Consider the following 21227-nt stretch of genomic DNA (forward strand, 5'->3'; position numbering starts at 1 on the left):
TTTAGATGGCGCCTAGATGAACAAATATTAAGCTTAGAAACAAATAAGCAGGAGCTTCGCAATTTTGCCAAGCAATTTTTAGAAATAAACGATACGGGAGAGACATCAGTGGGTACATTATGGTGCGCAATGAAATGTTACTTAAGAGGACATTTAATTAAAAAAGCTTCTTGGATTAAAAAAACAAGGGGGAAAAAGCTGACTGATTTATATATTGCTTTAGCAAAAGCAGAAAGAGATAATAAGATTAATCCTAACGAAGTTAAAATAAATATAATAAACTCTATTAGAACAGAAATAATTGAAAAACTTCAAATTAAAACGGATGCCGCTCTGACTCGATTAAAGCAAAGGTGGTATTGTAGCAATAACCGAATATCGCGAGACTTAACTAATAAGCTTAAGACTCAAAATCAAAATTGTAGAATAAAACAAATAAATTTTAATGGTAAAACCTGCTTATCCCCAGCTCAGATAGGAGATGCCTTTAAACTTTACTATGAATCACTCTATAATTTAGAGGATTTAAATATTTCAGAATTCTCATTATCCTCCTATCTAGCAGATTTAGATCTTCCACAAATTATGCCGGATCAATCAGATTTATTAGCTCAACCATTCTCCCTTACCGAAATTGAAGAGGCCATACGTAGTTTACCATCGGGGAAAGCACCAGGCCCCGATGGATTCTCAGCATTATTTTTTAGAACCTTAGAATCAATTATATTACCAATCCTTAAAAGACTTTTTGAGGAAATAGGGGATTGCGGTGAATTTCCACCTGAAATGCTGTTGGCCACGATATCTCCAATTTTAAAACCAGGGAAAGATCCAACAATAGTCACTAGCTACAGACCAATCTCCTTAATAAATTTAGATGTTAAAATGTACTCTAGGATTTTGGCTCTTAGACTTCAAAAAATTATTCCAAATATTATACACTCGGATCAATCAGGATTCATATCAGGCAGGTCAGGAGGAGATAATACCCGCAGAGTCTTTAATATACTTGAAGAGATTGATCGGAAAAAAATCCCATCTGCTGTGTTTGCATTAGATGCAGAAAAAGCATTTGATAGGCTTAGTTGGAAATTTATGAGAAAGACTCTACAAGTATTTGGTCTAGGCACTAGATTTATAAAACTAATCATGGCGTTATATTCTACCCCCACGGCCATGATAAAAGGAGTAGCCTTTGAATCAAACCCTTTTTCTATCAGTAATGGTACCCGTCAGGGCTGTCCTCTAGCACCCCTTATCTATGCCTTATCCATCGAACCGTTTGCGGCATCTATAAGGAAGTCACATGAGATCCATGGTATAAAAATTGGTGCACAGGAACATACAATAATACTTTATGCAGACGACGTATTACTAACATTGTCTTCTCCTACAAAGTCATATCATTTTCTTTTAGAACAGATAAAGAACTACTCGTTTTTCTCTAATTATAAGATAAATTTAACTAAAACCCAAGTGATTACGTTAAACCTGAATGAAACTCAACAACAACTTTTCATTAAAAAAATTAATCCGATAAAAATTCAGAAAACGGTGGACTACCTGGGTATTAAAATAACTAAGAATATATTTGATATAATTTCACTTAATTTTGATGCGCTACTGGAGGAATTAAAATATCAAACTAACAAATGGAAGAAATTAGAACTATCATGGATGGGTCGAATTAATATCATTAAATCATATTTATTACCAAAAATCTTATATTTATTTAGATCTATACCATATACGATTCCTAAATGTATATTGAGAGCCTTTGATAAGCTATTTTCTTCATTTGTCTGGGCAGCAAAGAAACCCAGAATCCCAAAAAATATCTTGAGGAAGAGTACCTCCCAAGAAGGACTAGGCTACCCAGACTTATATAGATTACAGGATGCTACACAAATTTCAAACATTTTAGCATGGGGCTTAAAAAATAAATATAATGTAGGTTGGTATAAAATAGAGAAATTTTTATGTAATGGAATAAACCCATTTAATTTAATCTGGCTCGATAAGAATATAATTAAAAAATTGGGTATAACTAGTTTTATAGTGAAAGATCTACTTAAAGCTTTACACAGAATTCGGAAAACATATGGATTATCTTCAACCCTATCTGAATCTTCCCCAATTGAAATTCTTTGTATATACCTAGAAGATTTGAATATCCATGAATGGACTCGCTGTGGAATCTCCAATATTGGCGACATTATGGAGGACCAAAAAGTGATACCATTCTTGGATATACAATTTAGATATAATATCTCAAATAGAGAACTATTTTCATATCTGCGTATAAAAAACTTTTTGTTAAAAAATCTATTAAGAAAACGAGATAAATGGGATGACTTTTTTCTGAAACCACCTCAAACAAATATGATATCCAAAATATTAAAATTATTAGTAAATTCGTCTTCATCCTCCGATAAAGTTAAAACAATCTTACTGTGGGAAAGAGATTTACAGAAAGAGTTTCCAATACAAAACTGGTACAAAGCTTGGCAACATACTAGGAAAGCAGTTCACTGCTTAAATCTTCACGAGCAGTATTATAAGTTGCTGCATCGTTGGTATATGGTTCCATCCAGACTCAATAAAATATCTAATAATACGACTGATCTATGTTGGCGATGTTATAGAACAACTGGAAATCACTTTCATATATGGTGGGAATGCGACTATCTGCAACCAATTAAGGAAAAAGTAATTTCTTTATTTTGTTTAGCTACTGGGATTAATATAATTCTTACTCCACAGATTTTCTTGTTTCATTTAGATATACCTCAAATCTCGAAATACAATAAAATATTATTAGTTAATATATTATTGGCATGTAAAATCTGTATCGCTCGCTTTTGGAAACAACAAGAAATCCCTCCATGGAAAGAAATTTCCAATCAAATAAAAGTTCAATCAATATCCGAAAAATATTTCTACCGGAATAACTTAGATTTCTATATTAAAATTTGGGCTGGATGGAACCAAATGAATTACTCTATTTCTTAGAGGGGAATACTCCTAATGTTTAACCCTACTATAATATTAAGCTTTCGAAGTTAGATACTCCCGGAACTCTATGGTCTCATATGGATAGCTATATAGAGCATTGTGTAAATTTCGTATGTAGAAGGTAAATGATGCGAATCTGTTAAATTATTATTTGAAGATATGTATCTTTAAATATTCTTATTAAGTATACTACAGTTGTAAGGGGTATAAAGACAATGTATTCTCCTTCATGTCTATGTATGTCATAGAAAGAATATGATTGTTTATGTGTTTAAGTCTAATTGTTTTTTTTGTTTTATGTCTTATAAAAGAAGGAAAATTTAATAAAGAATAATTAAAAAAAAAAAAAAAAAAAAAAAAAAAAAAAGAGGAAAGGTATGTAGGGGAATTAGCTCAAATGGTAGAGCGCTCGCTTTGCATGCGAGAGGCAGCGGGATCAATGCCCGCATTCTCCAGTTAATTATTTATACTTTATACATTTTCAATAATGTTGTGCTTAACGCTGGCAATAAATTGGAGGGAAACAAACTATATAGACCTTATGCTTTCCCACAGATTTTTCATGTGCTTTTCAAGTGTTTTCTTGGTTTCAGCAAGCCCATCAGTACATTACATGCAGCAAATACACTGTTTCCCTGTTTCACCAAAAACAAGGGACACTATCAAGGGGAATTAGCTCAAATGGTAGAGTGCTCGCTTAGCATGCGAGAGGTAGCAGGATCGATGCCTGCATTCTCCAGTTACTTTATTTATACTTTATAATTTTTCAATAATTTTGTGCTTAACGCTGGCAATAAATTGGAGGGAAACAAACTATATAGACCTTATGATTTTCCACAGATTTTTCATGTGCTTTTCAAGTGTTTTCTTGGTTTCATGTGTAATTAGAGCAGTACATGCAGCAAACCCATCAGTACATTACTTGCAGCAAATACACTGTTTCCCTGTTTCACCTAAAAGGTAGAAAGTTATGTAGGGGAATTAGCTCAAATAGTAGAGCGCTAGCATCATGATGACATCACAATGGGTTCATGATGACATCATCATGACGACATCATAATGGGTTCATGATGACATCATCATGGTAACATCATAATGGTTTCATGATGACGACATCATAATGGGTTCATGATGACGACATCATAATGGGTTCATGATGACGACATCATAATGGGTTTATGATGACATCATCATGATGACATCACAATGTGTTCATGATGACATCATCATAGTGGGTTTATGATGACATCATCATGACGACATCATAATGGGTTCGTGATGACATCATCATGATGACATCATAACAATGGTCATCATGATGACCTTATGCTTTCCCACAGATTTTTCATGTGCTTTTCCAGTGTTTTCTTGGTTTCATGTGTAATTAGAGCAGTACATGCAGCAAGCCCATCAGTACATTTCTTGCAGCAAATACACTGTTTCCCTGTTTCACCTAAAAGGTAGAAAACTATGTAGGGGAATTAGCTCAAATGGTAGAGCGCTCGCTTTGCATGCGAGAGGCAGCGGGATCAATGCCCCCATTCTCCAGTTAATTATTTATACTTTATACATTTTCAATAATGTTGTGCTTAACGCTGGCAATAAATTGGAGGGAAACAAACTATATAGACCTTATGCTTTCCCACAGATTTTTCATGTGCTTTTCAAGTGTTTTCTTGGTCATCATCATGATGTCATCGTAATGGGTTCATGATGACATCGTCATGATGACATCATAATGGGTGCATGATGACATAATAATGGGTTCATGATGACATCAGCATGATGACATCATAATTAGTTCATGATGACATCATCATGACGACATCATAATGGGTTCGTGGTGACATCATCACAATTTGTTCATAATGACATCATCATAAAGGGTTCATAATGACATCATCATGACGACATCATAATGGGTTCATGATTACATCATCATAATGGGTTCATAATGACATCATGATGACATCATAATGGGTTCATGATGACATCATCATGACAACATCATAATGGGTTCATGATGACATCATCATGACAACATCATAATTTGTTCATGATGACATTATCATGACGACATCATAAAGGGTTCATGATGACATAATCATAATGGGTTCATGATGACATCATGACGACATCATAATGGGTTCATGATGACATCATCATGACGACATCATAATGGGTTCATGATGACATCATCATGACGACATCATAATGGGTTCATGATGACATCATCATGGTAACATCATAATGGTTTCATGATGACGACATCATAATGGGTTCATGATGACGACATCATAATGGGTTCATGATGACGACATCATAATGGGTTTATGATGACATCATCATGATGACATCACAATGTGTTCATGATGACATCATCATAGTGGGTTTATGATGACATCATCATGGCGACATCATAATGGGTTCATGATGACATCATCATGATGACATCATCACAATGGTCATCATGATGACCTTATGCTTTCCCACAGATTTTTCATGTGCTTTTCAAGTGTTTTCTTGGTTTCATGTGTAATTAGAGCAGTACATGCAGCAAGCCCATCAGTACATTTCTTGCAGCAAATACACTGTTTCCCAGTTTCAACAAAAAGGTAGAAAGTTATGTAGGGGAATTAGCTCAAATGGTAGAGCCCTCCCTTTGCATGCGAGAGGCAGCGGGATCAATACCTGCATTCTCCAGTTAATTATTTATACTTTATACATTTTCAATAATGTTGTGCTTAACGCTGGCAATAAATTGGAGGGAAACAAACTATATAGACCTTATGCTTTCCCACAGATTTTTCATGTGTTTTTCAAGTGTTTTCTTGGTTTCAGCAAGCCCATCAGTACATTACATGCAGCAAATACACTGTTTCCCTGTTTCACCTAAAACAAGGGACACTATCAAGGGGAATTAGCTCAGATGGTAGAGTGCTCGCTTAGCATGCGAGAGGTAGCAGGATCGATGCCTGCATTCTCCAGCTACTTTATTTATACTTTATAAATTTTCAATAATTTTGTGCTTAACGCTGGCAATAAATTGGAGGGAAACAAACTATATAGACCTTATGCTTTTCCACAGATTTTTCATGTGCTTTTCAAGTGTTTTCTTGGTTTCATGTGTAATTAGAGCAGTACATGCAGCAAGCCCATCAGTGCATTACTTGCAGCAAATACACTGTTTCCCTGTTTCTCCTAAAACAAGGGTCACTATCAAGGGGAATTAGCTCAAATGGTAGAGTGCTTGCTTAGCATGCGAGAGGTAGCAGGATCAATGCGTGCATTCTCCAGTTACTTTATTTATACTTTATAAATTTTCAATAATTTTGTGCTTAACGCTGGCAATAAATTGGAGGGAAACAAACTATATAGACCTTATGCTTTTCCACAGATTTTTCATGTGCTTTTCAAGTGTTTTCTTGGTTTCAGCAAGCCCATCAGTACATTACATGCAGCAAATACACTGTTTCCCTGTTTCACCGAAAACAAGTGACGCTATCAAGGGGAATTAGCTCAAATGGTAGAGTGCTCGCTTAGCATGCGAGAGGTAGCAGGATCGATGCCTGCATTCTCCAGTTACTTTATTTATACTTTATAATTTTTCAATAATTTTGTGCTTAACGCTTGCAATAAATTGGAGGGAAACAAACTATATAGACCTTATGATTTTCCACAGATTTTTCATGTGCTTTTCAAGTGTTTTCTTGGTTTCAGCAAGCCCATCAGTACGTTACATGCAGCAAATACACTGTTTCCCTGTTTCACCGAAAACAAGGGACACTGTCAAGGGGAATTAGCTCAAATGGTAGAGTGCTCGCTTAGCATACGAGAGGTAGCAGGATCGATGCCTGCATTCTCCAGTTTCTTTATTTATAATTTTTCAATAATTTTGTGCTTAACGCTGGCAATAAATTGGAGGGAAACAAACTATATAGACCTTATGCTTTTCCACAGATTTTTCATGTGCTTTTCAAGTGTTTTCTTGGTTTCATGTGTAATTAGAGCAGTACATGCAGCAAGCCCATCAGTACATTACTTGCAGCAAAAACAGTTTCCCTGTTTCACCTAAAAAGAAGAAAGGTGAAGTCGGGGATGATGCGAATGACGTAGGACGTACACGTCTACGAGGGGCGTGTCCCGGGCTTTGAGCTGCATGTTTGGCGGGGGTTTACCTACCTGAGCGTCTGAATGCCCGTGAACCGAGACCCGGGAACTGCCCTGCTGTCCTCCTACCCGGAGTTAGCATCCCGTATAGCGGGATCCGACAACTGAACTCGGGGACCACCCGATTGGGAGCTGATCCCCGGAACTGGGAGACCGATACCCGGGAGCTGAGCCTCGTGATCCGGGAACGGACCATCGGAACTTTGAGAGCCCGGGAGAGGACCCCTCGGGAATCAGGAGGTGGACCCCCTGAGCTCTCGGAACCCGGAATTCGAGGAGTGGATACCGGGAATCGTGATCCGTGCCTCGCAAAGCGGGAGATTTTATCAAGGATGGCCCAGAAACCTGGTACAAGATCTGCAGAGCTGCATAGCGGCACCACACCAGACTATAGCAGACCAAACATATGGGTCTAGGCCCCACCAGTGCACAGCAAGTATATCTAAATAAAGAATATGAAGATTTGATGATTTGATAGGAAAACATATTATTTTTTTTTTATTTTTTTTTTTTTATATATTAATTTCTCTGTGTTTTTTTATGCTGGACTTTTTTTTGATGTATTATAAGCTATTAATCTTAATAACTTGAACATGCTGATCGATCTTAGAATGTAAGAATACTGAATGAAATCTGGTATATCTTATATTTGGTATTATCATTAAAACAAAAGCCGGAAGAATCCATCATTGAAGTGATATAACTCACTATGCCACCTAAGAATGATAAGACTGAGAGAATAGACAAAATGGATAAAGGCGATAAATCAAAGAATATTAATAAATCCAAAAAACCGCAATCTATTAGTACTTTTTATTCTCCTCGCAGCCAAAGAAGCCTTTCTGACTCACCGGATAAATCTTTGTTAGATCATGGTTTGGAAGAAACAGATTTTCCTCAACAAGTCTATATATCTCAAAAAGACCTAGTAGTGGCTCTGGAGTCACTATATCTGAAAATAAAGTCCGATTTAGATAACAACCTTAGAGACTATAAAGAAGAGATATCTACTTTAAAATCAACACTCCTGCACCACAATGAAGAGATTTCCTTATTACAATCAACAGTTAAAGACTTAAAAATTCAAAATGGAAATTTAAATACGGAGATTAAGAAAATGGAATATAAACTGGCTGATTTAGAAGATAGCTCTAAAAGGAAAAACTTGAGAATTAGAGGAGTCCCAGAGGAAATAACTTACCTTGAACAGTATATGAAAGAATTTCTAGCAACATATATAGATCTTAAAAACTCTGGCCCGCTACCAATTGAAAATGCCTATAGACTTCCTATTCCTTTTAATCTAAAACGAAAGGATATCGGAAGAGATATTATTGTTACTTTTTCTAATCTATCGATAAAAGATCAATTCCTTAAAGAATGGAGGAAGAACCCACAAAAAAATAAAAAGTTTGCTTCCTTAACTACTTTTCCAGATCTTTCACAAACTACAAGACTGAATAGGAAGAAATTTGCTGAATATACAGCATGTTTAAGAGAAAATAATATACCATATGTATGGGGTTTTCCTATAAAAATCCGATTTACATACAAAGAAAAAATTTATACCTGCTTAGACCCAGAACAGCTGAAAATGAAGTTAAACAACTGGGGCTTATTAAACTAAAATCCTCTGTCACGATTCTGGAGAGTTGATGTTATATATTACATATTATTAGTTTGTTCTTCTTTTTTTTTTTTTTTTTTTTTTTACACAATATCACTCTATACACAAAATTATCTTACAGGCATGTTATATATTATATATACACAAATTTTATGTAAATAGACACTATATTATTGATACTATTGGGAATGTCAATTAATTAAATTATTATTAATATTAAGGATAATTTTATAATTTAACAATCACTAATTGATACTGCACTGTATCACACTGGAAGAATGATCCATATAATATGGAAATTAGATACATCACTTTATTAATTACTATTTAATTAAGTATATTATTATGTAAATATAAGTAAAATATATATATATATATATATTTTTTTTATTTTTTATTTTTTATTTTTTGTTTTTTTTTTCCTCTCATATGCTCGTTGGAGTTTCCACTATACACACACAATATGAGACAATATGAAATCTAAAGTGCACTTTATAGACCACTATTTTATTCAACTAAGTAAAGTATAATCCACATATAATATATATATATATGTGTATGTGTATAGCTAAATATATATACGTTTTTTTTTTGTTTTTTTGTTTTTTATTTTTTTTTTTTTCTCTCTCTTTCTCTCTCCTTACTTTTAAAAAAAAGTTGGTACACGCCCCTAAACGCCCTGATGGTACAGGGACTTTTTCTCCACATAGTCAGGTCGATTAACGACCTTTTTCTGAAGGTTGGAGATAGTATGAATGTTTTAATGTTTTTTGTGTATATTGTAATGTTTGATTTATGGTTTATGTTTATGTTGTGCCCTATAGACCTATCATTGAGACCTGGAGAAAACGCCTACTGGGAGTACTACTTCGATAAGTTAAATATAGACCTTTCTGAGGTCGATCGGATAAGACTTTTTGAAATAAAACTATGACTCTTAATTTAATGACATTGAATACGCAAGGGTTAAACTCACCTTATAAAAGATCCTTTTTGTACGAGCTCTTACTTAAAGAAAATATAGATGTAGCACTTATCCAAGAGACTCATTGGAAACAACATCAATCCTCCCTATGGAAATTTCGTAGATATCCATATATATATATTTCTTCTATGGTTAACAAAAAGAAAAGAGGGGTAGCAATTATTATATCTCAAAAACTTAAATTCGAGTATATTTTCCATAAATCGGATAAAGAAGGCAGACGGGTAATTCTAATCTGTAAGATAAATGATATTACCTACACATTGATGGCGCTTTATGCCCCATCAGAGCGTACCTCTAAATTTATAAACGACTCAATGGAAGATTTGGAAAAGATAGCAAAGGGTTTAATCATCATAGCTGGAGATCTAAATTGTATTCAAGATCTAAAGATTGATAGGAAATCATCAAAGAAAACGAAATTATATGAGGATAAATTAGAAAAAAGAGCTGAAGCTTTTACAGCATCTCTATTTAAACATAATCTTTACGATGTATGGCGGACAATGCACCCAGAAGAGTCAGATTACACTTTTCATTCGGCTCCTCATAAAACATATTCACGAATAGACACTTTTTTTATGTTAGGACTAACTCTGGATAGATGCTCTTCATCAAAGATCGGCAATATTACTTGGTCAGATCATGCACCAGTGTTTATACAAATATTAGATAATCCCCATTATAAGAAGCGATTTAGATGGCGCCTAGATGAACAAATATTAAGCTTAGAAACAAATAAGCAGGAGCTTCGCAATTTTGCCAAGCAATTTTTAGAAATAAACGATACGGGAGAGACATCAGTGGGTACATTATGGTGCGCAATGAAATGTTACTTAAGAGGACATTTAATTAAAAAAGCTTCTTGGATTAAAAAAACAAGGGGGAAAAAGCTGACTGATTTATATATTGCTTTAGCAAAAGCAGAAAGAGATAATAAGATTAATCCTAACGAAGTTAAAATAAATATAATAAACTCTATTAGAACAGAAATAATTGAAAAACTTCAAATTAAAACGGATGCCGCTCTGACTCGATTAAAGCAAAGGTGGTATTGTAGCAATAACCGAATATCGCGAGACTTAACTAATAAGCTTAAGACTCAAAATCAAAATTGTAGAATAAAACAAATAAATTTTAATGGTAAAACCTGCTTATCCCCAGCTCAGATAGGAGATGCCTTTAAACTTTACTATGAATCACTCTATAATTTAGAGGATTTAAATATTTCAGAATTCTCATTATCCTCCTATCTAGCAGATTTAGATCTTCCACAAATTATGCCGGATCAATCAGATTTATTAGCTCAACCATTCTCCCTTACCGAAATTGAAGAGGCCATACGTAGTTTACCATCGGGGAAAGCACCAGGCCCCGATGGATTCTCAGCATTATTTTTTAGAACCTTAGAATCAATTATATTACCAATCCTTAAAAGACTTTTTGAGGAAATAGGGGATTGCGGTGAATTTCCACCTGAAATGCTGTTGGCCACGATATCTCCAATTTTAAAACCAGGGAAAGATCCAACAATAGTCACTAGCTACAGACCAATCTCCTTAATAAATTTAGATGTTAAAATGTACTCTAGGATTTTGGCTCTTAGACTTCAAAAAATTATTCCAAATATTATACACTCGGATCAATCAGGATTCATATCAGGCAGGTCAGGAGGAGATAATACCCGCAGAGTCTTTAATATACTTGAAGAGATTGATCGGAAAAAAATCCCATCTGCTGTGTTTGCATTAGATGCAGAAAAAGCATTTGATAGGCTTAGTTGGAAATTTATGAGAAAGACTCTACAAGTATTTGGTCTAGGCACTAGATTTATAAAACTAATCATGGCGTTATATTCTACCCCCACGGCCATGATAAAAGGAGTAGCCTTTGAATCAAACCCTTTTTCTATCAGTAATGGTACCCGTCAGGGCTGTCCTCTAGCACCCCTTATCTATGCCTTATCCATCGAACCGTTTGCGGCATCTATAAGGAAGTCACATGAGATCCATGGTATAAAAATTGGTGCACAGGAACATACAATAATACTTTATGCAGACGACGTATTACTAACATTGTCTTCTCCTACAAAGTCATATCATTTTCTTTTAGAACAGATAAAGAACTACTCGTTTTTCTCTAATTATAAGATAAATTTAACTAAAACCCAAGTGATTACGTTAAACCTGAATGAAACTCAACAACAACTTTTCATTAAAAAAATTAATCCGATAAAAATTCAGAAAACGGTGGACTACCTGGGTATTAAAATAACTAAGAATATATTTGATATAATTTCACTTAATTTTGATGCGCTACTGGAGGAATTAAAATATCAAACTAACAAATGGAAGAAATTAGAACTATCATGGATGGGTCGAATTAATATCATTAAATCATATTTATTACCAAAAATCTTATATTTATTTAGATCTATACCATATACGATTCCTAAATGTATATTGAGAGCCTTTGATAAGCTATTTTCTTCATTTGTCTGGGCAGCAAAGAAACCCAGAATCCCAAAAAATATCTTGAGGAAGAGTACCTCCCAAGAAGGACTAGGCTACCCAGACTTATATAGATTACAGGATGCTACACAAATTTCAAACATTTTAGCATGGGGCTTAAAAAATAAATATAATGTAGGTTGGTATAAAATAGAGAAATTTTTATGTAATGGAATAAACCCATTTAATTTAATCTGGCTCGATAAGAATATAATTAAAAAATTGGGTATAACTAGTTTTATAGTGAAAGATCTACTTAAAGCTTTACACAGAATTCGGAAAACATATGGATTATCTTCAACCCTATCTGAATCTTCCCCAATTGAAATTCTTTGTATATACCTAGAAGATTTGAATATCCATGAATGGACTCGCTGTGGAATCTCCAATATTGGCGACATTATGGAGGACCAAAAAGTGATACCATTCTTGGATATACAATTTAGATATAATATCTCAAATAGAGAACTATTTTCATATCTGCGTATAAAAAACTTTTTGTTAAAAAATCTATTAAGAAAACGAGATAAATGGGATGACTTTTTTCTGAAACCACCTCAAACAAATATGATATCCAAAATATTAAAATTATTAGTAAATTCGTCTTCATCCTCCGATAAAGTTAAAACAATCTTACTGTGGGAAAGAGATTTACAGAAAGAGTTTCCAATACAAAACTGGTACAAAGCTTGGCAACATACTAGGAAAGCAGTTCACTGCTTAAATCTTCACGAGCAGTATTATAAGTTGCTGCATCGTTGGTATATGGTTCCATCCAGACTCAATAAAATATCTAATAATACGACTGATCTATGTTGGCGATGTTATAGAACAACTGGAAATCACTTTCATATATGGTGGGAATGCGACTATCTGCAACCAATTAAGGAAAAAGTAATTTCTTTATTTTGTTTAGCTACTGGGATTAATATAATTCTTACTCCACAGATTTTCTTGTTTCATTTAGATATACCTCAAATTTCGAAATACAATAAAATATTATTAGTTAATATATTATTGGCATGTAAAATCTGTATCGCTCGCTTTTGGAAACAACAAGAAATCCCTCCATGGAAAGAAATTTCCAATCAAATAAAAGTTCAATCAATATCCGAAAAATATTTCTACCGGAATAACTTAGATTTCTATATTAAAATTTGGGCTGGATGGAACCAAATGAATTACTCTATTTCTTAGAGGGGAATACTCCTAATGTTTAACCCTACTATAATATTAAGCTTTCGAAGTTAGATACTCCCGGAACTCTATGGTCTCATATGGATAGCTATATAGAGCATTGTGTAAATTTCGTATGTAGAAGGTAAATGATGCGAATCTGTTAAATTATTATTTGAAGATATGTATCTTTAAATATTCTTATTAAGTATACTACAGTTGTAAGGGGTATAAAGACAATGTATTAATTACCTTCATGTCTATGTATGTCATAGAAAGAATATGATTGTTTATGTGTTTAAGTCTAATTGTTTTTTTTGTTTTATGTCTTATAAAAGAAGGAAAATTTAATAAAGAATAATTAAAAAAAAAAAAAAAAAAAAAAAAAAAAAAAAAGAGGAAAGGTATGTAGGGGAATTAGCTCAAATGGTAGAGCGCTCGCTTTGCATGCGAGAGGCAGCGGGATCAATGCCCGCATTCTCCAGTTAATTATTTATACTTTATACATTTTCAATAATGTTGTGCTTAACGCTGGCAATAAATTGGAGGGAAACAAACTATATAGACCTTATGCTTTCCCACAGATTTTTCATGTGCTTTTCAAGTGTTTTCTTGGTTTCAGCAAGCCCATCAGTACATTACATGCAGCAAATACACTGTTTCCCTGTTTCACCTAAAACAAGGGACACTACAAGGGGAATTAGCTCAGATGGTAGAGTGCTCGCTTAGCATGCGAGAGGTAGCAGGATCGATGCCTGCATTATCCAGTTACTTTATTTATACTTTATAAATTTTCAATAATTTTGTGCTTAACGCTGGCAATAAATTGGAGGGAAACAAACTATATAGACCTTATGCTTTTCCACAGATTTTTCATGTGCTTTTCAAGTGTTTTCTTGGTTTCAGCAAGCCCATCAGTACATTACATGCAGCAAATACACTGTTTCCCTGTTGCACCAAAAACAAGGGACACTATCAAGGGGAATTAGCTCAAATGGTAGAGTGCTCGCTTAGCATGCGAGAGGTAGCAGGATCGATGCCTGCATTCTCCAGTTACTTTATTTATACTTTATAATTTTTCAATAATTTTGTGCTTAACGCTGGCAATAAATTGGAGGGAAACAAACTATATAGACCTTATGATTTTCCACAGATTTTTCATGTGCTTTTCAAGTGTTTTCTTGGTTTCAGCAAGCCCATCAGTACGTTACATGCAGCAAATACACTGTTTCCCTGTTTCACCGAAAACAAGGGACACTATCAAGGGGAATTAGCTCAAATGGTAGAGTGCTTGCTTAGCATGCGAGAGGTAGCAGGATCGATGCCTGCATTCTCCAGTTACTTTATTTATACTTTATAATTTTTCAATAATTTTGTGCTTAACGCTGGCAATAAATTGGAGGGAAACAAACTATATAGACCTTATGATTTTCCACGGATTTTTCATGTGCTTTTCAAGTGTTTTCTTGGTTTCATGTGTAATTAGAGCAGTACATGCAGCAAGCCCATCAGTACATTACTTGCAGCAAATACAGTTTCCCTGTTTCACCTAAAAAGAAGAAAGGTATGTAGGGGAATTAGCTCAAATGGTAGGGTGCTAGCTTGGCATCAAGGGGAATTAGCTCAGATGGTAGAGTGCTCGCTTAGCATGCGAGAGGTAGCAGGATCAATGCCTGCATTCTCCATTACTTTATTTATACTTTATAAATTTTCAATAATTTTGTGCTTAACGCTGGCAATAAATTGGAGGGAAACAAACTATATAGACCTTAGGCTTTTCCACAGATTTTTCATGTGCTTTTCATGTGTTTTCTTGGTTTCATGTGTAATTAGAGCAGTACATGCAGCAAGCCCATCAGTACATTGCTTGCAGCAAATACACTGTTTCCCTGTTTCACCTAAAAGGTAGAAAGTTATGTAGGGCAATTAGCTCAAATGGTAGAGCGCTCGCTTTGCATGCGAGAGGCAGCGGGATCGATGCCTGCATTCTCCAGTTAATTATTTATACTTTATACATTTTCAATAATGTTGTGCTTAACGCTGGCAATAAATTGGAGGGAAACAAACTATATAGACCTTATGCTTTCCCACAGATTTTTCATGTGCTTTTCAAGTGTTTTCTTGGTTTCAGCAAGCCCATCAGTACATTACATGCAGCAAATACACTGTTTCCCTGTTTCACCTAAAACAAGGGACACTATCAAGGGGAATTAGCTCAGATGGTAGAGTGCTCGCTTAGCATGCGACAGTTAGCAGGATCGAGGCCTGCATTATCCAGTTACTTTATTTATACTTTATAAATTTTCAATAATTTTGTGCTTAACGCTGGCAATAAATTGGAGGGAAACAAACTATATAGACCTTATGCTTTTCCACAGATTTTTCATGTGCTTTTCAAGTGTTTTCTTGGTTTCAGCAAGCCCATCAGTACGTTACATGCAGCAAATACACTGTTTCCCTGTTTCACCGAAAACAAGGGACACTATCAAGGGGAATTAGCTCAACTGGTAGAGTGCTCGCTTAGTATATGAGAGGTAGCAGGATCGATGCCTGCATTCTCCAGTTACTTTATTTATAATTTTTCAATAATTTTGTGCTTAACGCTGGCAATAAATTGGAGGGAAACAAACTATATAGACCTTATGCTTTTCCACAGATTTTTCATGTGCTTTTCAAGTGTTTTCTTGGTTTCATGTGTAATTAGAGCAGTACATGCAGCAAGCCCATCAGTACATTACTTGCAGCAAATACACTGTTTCCCTGTTTCACCTAAAAGGTAGAAAGTTATGTAGGGGAATTAGCTCAAATAGTAGAGCGCTAGCATCATGATGACATCACAATAGGTTCATGATGACATCATCATGATGACATCACAATGGGTTCATGATGACATCATCACAATGGGTTCATGATGACATCATCATGATGACATCATAATGGGTTCATGATGATATCATCATGACAACATCATAATGGGTTCATGATGACATCATCATAATGGGTTAATGATGACATCATCATGATGTCATCGTAATGGGTTAATGAAGACATCATCATGATGTCATCGTAATGGGTTCATGATGACATCATCATGACGTCATCATAATGGGTTCATGATGACACCGTCATGATGACATCATAATGGGTGCATGATGACATAATAATGGGTTCATGATGACATCATCATGACGACATCATAATTAGTTCATGATGACATCATAATGACGACATCATAATGGGTTCGTGGTGACATCATCACAATGGGTTCATAATGACATCATCATAATGGGTTCATAATGACATCATCAAGACAACATCATAATGGGTTCATGATGACATTATCATGACGACATCATAAAGGGTTCATGATGACATCATCATGACGACATCATAATGGGTTCATGATGACATCATCATGACATCATAATGGGTTCATGATGACATCATCATGGCAACAGCATAATGGGTTCATCATGACATCATCATGACAACATCATAATGGGTTTATGATGACATCATCATGATGACATCACAATGTGTTCATGATGACATCATCATAATGGGTTCATGATGACATCATCATGACGACATCATAAAGGGTTCATGATGACATAATCATAATGGGTTCATGAAGACATCATGACGACATCATAATGGGTTCATGATGACATCATCATGACGACATCATAATGGGTTCATGATGACATTATCATGACGACATCATAAAGGGTTCATGATGACATAATCATAATGGGTTCATGATGACATCATGACGACATCATAATGGGTTCATGATGACATCATCATGACGACATCATAATGGGTTCATGATCACATCATCATGACGACATCATAATGGGTTCATGATGACATCATCATGGTAACATCATAATGGGTTCATGATGACGACATCATAATGGGTTCATGATGACGACATCATAATGGGTTCATGATGACGACATCATAATGGGTTCATGATGACGACATCATAATGGGTTTATGATGACATCATCATGATGACATCACAATGTGTTCATGATGACATCATCATAGTGGGTTTATGATGACATCATCATGACGACATCATAATGGGTTCATGATGACATCATCATGATGACATCATCACAATGGTCATCATGATGACCTTATGCTTTCCCACAGATTTTTCATGTGCTTTTTCAGTGTTTTCTTGGTTTCAAGTGTAATTAGAGCAGTACATGCAGCAAGCCCATCAGTACATTTCTTGCAGCAAATACACTGTTTCCCTGTTTCACCTAAAAGGTAGAAAGTTATGTAGGGGAATTAGCTCAAATGGTAGAGCGCTCGCTTTGCATGCGAGAGGCAGCGGGATCAATGCCTGCATTCTCCAGTTAATTATTTATACTTTATACATTTTCAATAATGTTGTGCTTAACGCTGGCAATAAATTGGAGGGAAACCAACTATATAGACCTTATGCTTTCCCACAGATTTTTCATGTGCTTTTCAAGTGTTTTCTTGGTTTCAGCAAGCCTATCAGTACATTACATGCAGCAAATACACTGTTTCCCTGTTTCACCTAAAACAAAGGACACTATCAAGGTGAATTAGCTCAGATGGTAGAGTGCTCGCTTAACATGCGACAGTTAGCAGGATCGATGCCTGCATTATCCAGTTACTTTATTTATACTTTATAAATTTTCAATAATTTTGTGCTTAACGCTGGCAATAAATTAGAGGGAAACAAACTATATAGACCTTATGCTTTTCCACAGATTTTTCATGTGCTTTTCAAGTGTTTTCTTGGTTTCAGCAAGCCCATCAGTACGTTACATGCAGCAAATAAACTGTTTCCCTGTTTCACCGAAAACAAGGGACACTATCAAGGGGAATTAGCTCAAATGGTAGAGTGCTCGCTTAGCATACGAGAGGTAGCAGGATCGATGCCTGCATTCTCCAGTTACTTTATTTATGATTTTTCAATAATTTTGTGCTTAACGCTGGCAATAAATTGGAGGGAAACAAACTATATAGACCTTATGCTTTTCCACGCTTTTTTCATGTGCTTTTCATGTGTTTTCTTGGTTTCATGTGTAATTAGAGCAGTACATGCAGCAAGCCCATCAGTACATTACTTGCAGCAAATACACTGTTTCCCTGTTTCACCTAAAAGGTAGAAAGTTATGTAGGGGAATTAGCTCAAATAGTAGAGCGCTAGCATCATGATGACATCACAATGGGTTCATGATGACATCATCATGATGACATCACAATGGGTTCATGATGACATCATCACAATGGGTTCATGATGACATCATCATGGCGACATCATAATGGGTTCATGATGATATCATCATGACAACATCATAATGGGTTCATGATGACATCATCATAATGGGTTAATGATGACATCATCATGATGTCATCGTAATGGGTTAATGAAGACATCATCATGATGTCATCGTAATGGGTTCATGATGACATCATCATGACGTCATCATAATGGGTTCATGATGACATCGTCATGATGACATCATAATGGGTGCATGATGACATAATAATGGGTTCATGATGACATCATCATGACGACATCATAATTAGTTCATGATGACATCATCATGACGACATCATAATGGGTTCGTGGTGACATCATCACAATGGGTTCATAATGACATCATCATAATGGGTTCATGATGACATCATCATGACGACATCATAATGGGTTCATGATGACATTATCATGACGACATCATAAAGGGTTCATGATGACATCATCATGACGACATCACAATGGGTTCATGATGACATCATCATGATGACATCATAATGGGTTCATGATGACATCATCATGGCAACATCATAATGGGTTCATGATGACATCATCATGACAACATCATAATGGGTTTATGATGACATCATCATGATGACATCACAATGTGTTCATGATGACATCATCATAATGGGTTCATGATGACATCATCACGACGACATCATAATGGTTTCATGATGACATCATCATGAAACCATCATAATAGGTTCATGATGACATCATCATAATGGGTTCATGATGACATCATGATGACATCATAATGGGTTCATGATGACATCATCATGACAACATCATAATGGGTTCATGATGACATCATCATGACAACATCATAATGGGTTCATGATGACATTATCATGACGACATCATAAAGGGTTCATGATGACATAATCATAATGGGTTCATGATGACATCATGACGACATCATAATGGGTTCATGATGACATCATCATGACGACATCATAATTGGTTCATGATGACATCGTCATGACGACATCATAATGGGTTCATGATGACATCATCATGGTAACATCATAATGGGTTCATGATGACGACATCATAATGGGTTCATGATGACGACATCATAATGGGTTCATGATGACGACATCATAATGGGTTCATGATGACGACATCATAATGGGTTTATGATGACATCATCATGATGACATCACAATGTGTTCATGATGACATCATCATAGTGGGTTTATGATGACATCATCATGACGACATCATAATGGGTTCGTGATGACATCATCATGATGACATCATCACAATGGTCATCATGATGACCTTATGCTTTCCCACAGATTTTTCATGTGCTTTTCCAGTGTTTTCTTGGTTTCATGTGTAATTAGAGCAGTACATGCAGCAAGCCCATCAGTACATTTCTTGCAGCAAATACACTGTTTCCCTGTTTCACCTAAACGGTAGAAAGTTATGTAGGGGAATTAGCTCAAATGGTAGAGCGCTCGTTTTGCATGCGAGAGGCAGCGGGATCAATGCCCCCATTCTCCAGTTAATTATTTATACTTTATACATTTTCAATAATGTTGTGCTTAACGCTGGCAATAAATTGGAGGGAAACAAACTATATAGACCTTATGCTTTCCCACAGATTTTTCATGTGCTTTTCAAGTGTTTTCTTGGTCATCATCATGATGTCATCGTAATGGGTTCATGATGACATCGTCATGATGACATCATAATGGGTGCATGATGACATAATAATGGGTTCATGATGACATCAGCATGATGACATCATAATTAGTTCATGATGACATCATCATGACGACATCATAATGGGTTCGTGGTGACATCATCACAATTTGTTCATAATGACATCATCATAAAGGGTTCATAATGACATCATCATGACGACATCATAATGGGTTCATGATGACATCATCATGATGACATAATCACAATGGTCATCATGATGACCTTATGCTTTCCCACAGATTTTTCATGTGCTTTTCAAGTGTTTTCTTGGTTTCATGTGTAATTAGAGCAGTACATGCAGCAAGCCCATCAGTACATTTCTTGCAGCAAATACCCTGTTTCCCTGTTTCACCTAAAAGGTAGAAAGTTATGTTGGGGAATTAGTTCAAATGGTAAAACGCTCGCTTAGCATGCGAGAGGCAGTGGGATCAATGCCCGCATGCTCCAGGTAATTAGTTATACTTTATACATTTTCAATAATGTTTTGCTTAACGCTGGCAATAAATTGGAGAGAAACAAACTATATAGACCTTATGCTGTCCCACAGATTTTTCATGTGCTTTTCAAGTGTTTTCTTGGTTTCAGCAAGCCCATCAGTACATTACATGCAGCAAATACACTGTTTCCCTGTTTCACCTAAAACAAGGGACGCTATCAAGGGGAATTAGCTCAGATGGTAGAGTGCTCACTTAGCATGCGAGAGGTAGCAGGATCGATGCC

General features: G+C 35.4%; 4 non-coding genes across 4 annotated transcripts; all 4 read left to right on the forward strand.

Annotated features, from left to right (window-relative positions):
- The first annotated feature begins 3397 nt into the window (after positions 1-3397).
- Positions 3398-3470, forward strand: TRNAA-UGC (transfer RNA alanine (anticodon UGC)). Its single transcript has one exon. It is a non-coding gene; the product is annotated as a tRNA-Ala (tRNA).
- Positions 3471-5929: 2459 nt separating this feature from the next.
- Positions 5930-6002, forward strand: TRNAA-AGC (transfer RNA alanine (anticodon AGC)). The gene has a single exon. It is a non-coding gene; the product is annotated as a tRNA-Ala (tRNA).
- Positions 6003-13894: 7892 nt separating this feature from the next.
- TRNAA-UGC (transfer RNA alanine (anticodon UGC)) lies at positions 13895-13967 on the forward strand. The gene has a single exon. It is a non-coding gene; the product is annotated as a tRNA-Ala (tRNA).
- A 1128-nt stretch (positions 13968-15095) lies between these two features.
- On the forward strand, positions 15096-15168 carry TRNAA-AGC (transfer RNA alanine (anticodon AGC)). Its single transcript has one exon. It is a non-coding gene; the product is annotated as a tRNA-Ala (tRNA).
- Positions 15169-21227: the final 6059 nt, after the last annotated feature.

Source organism: Sceloporus occidentalis, unplaced genomic scaffold (assembly GCF_023333645.1).
Source record: "Sceloporus occidentalis isolate IW3139 unplaced genomic scaffold, rSceOcc1.0.p SCAF_300, whole genome shotgun sequence".
NCBI lineage: Eukaryota > Metazoa > Chordata > Lepidosauria > Squamata > Phrynosomatidae > Sceloporus > Sceloporus occidentalis.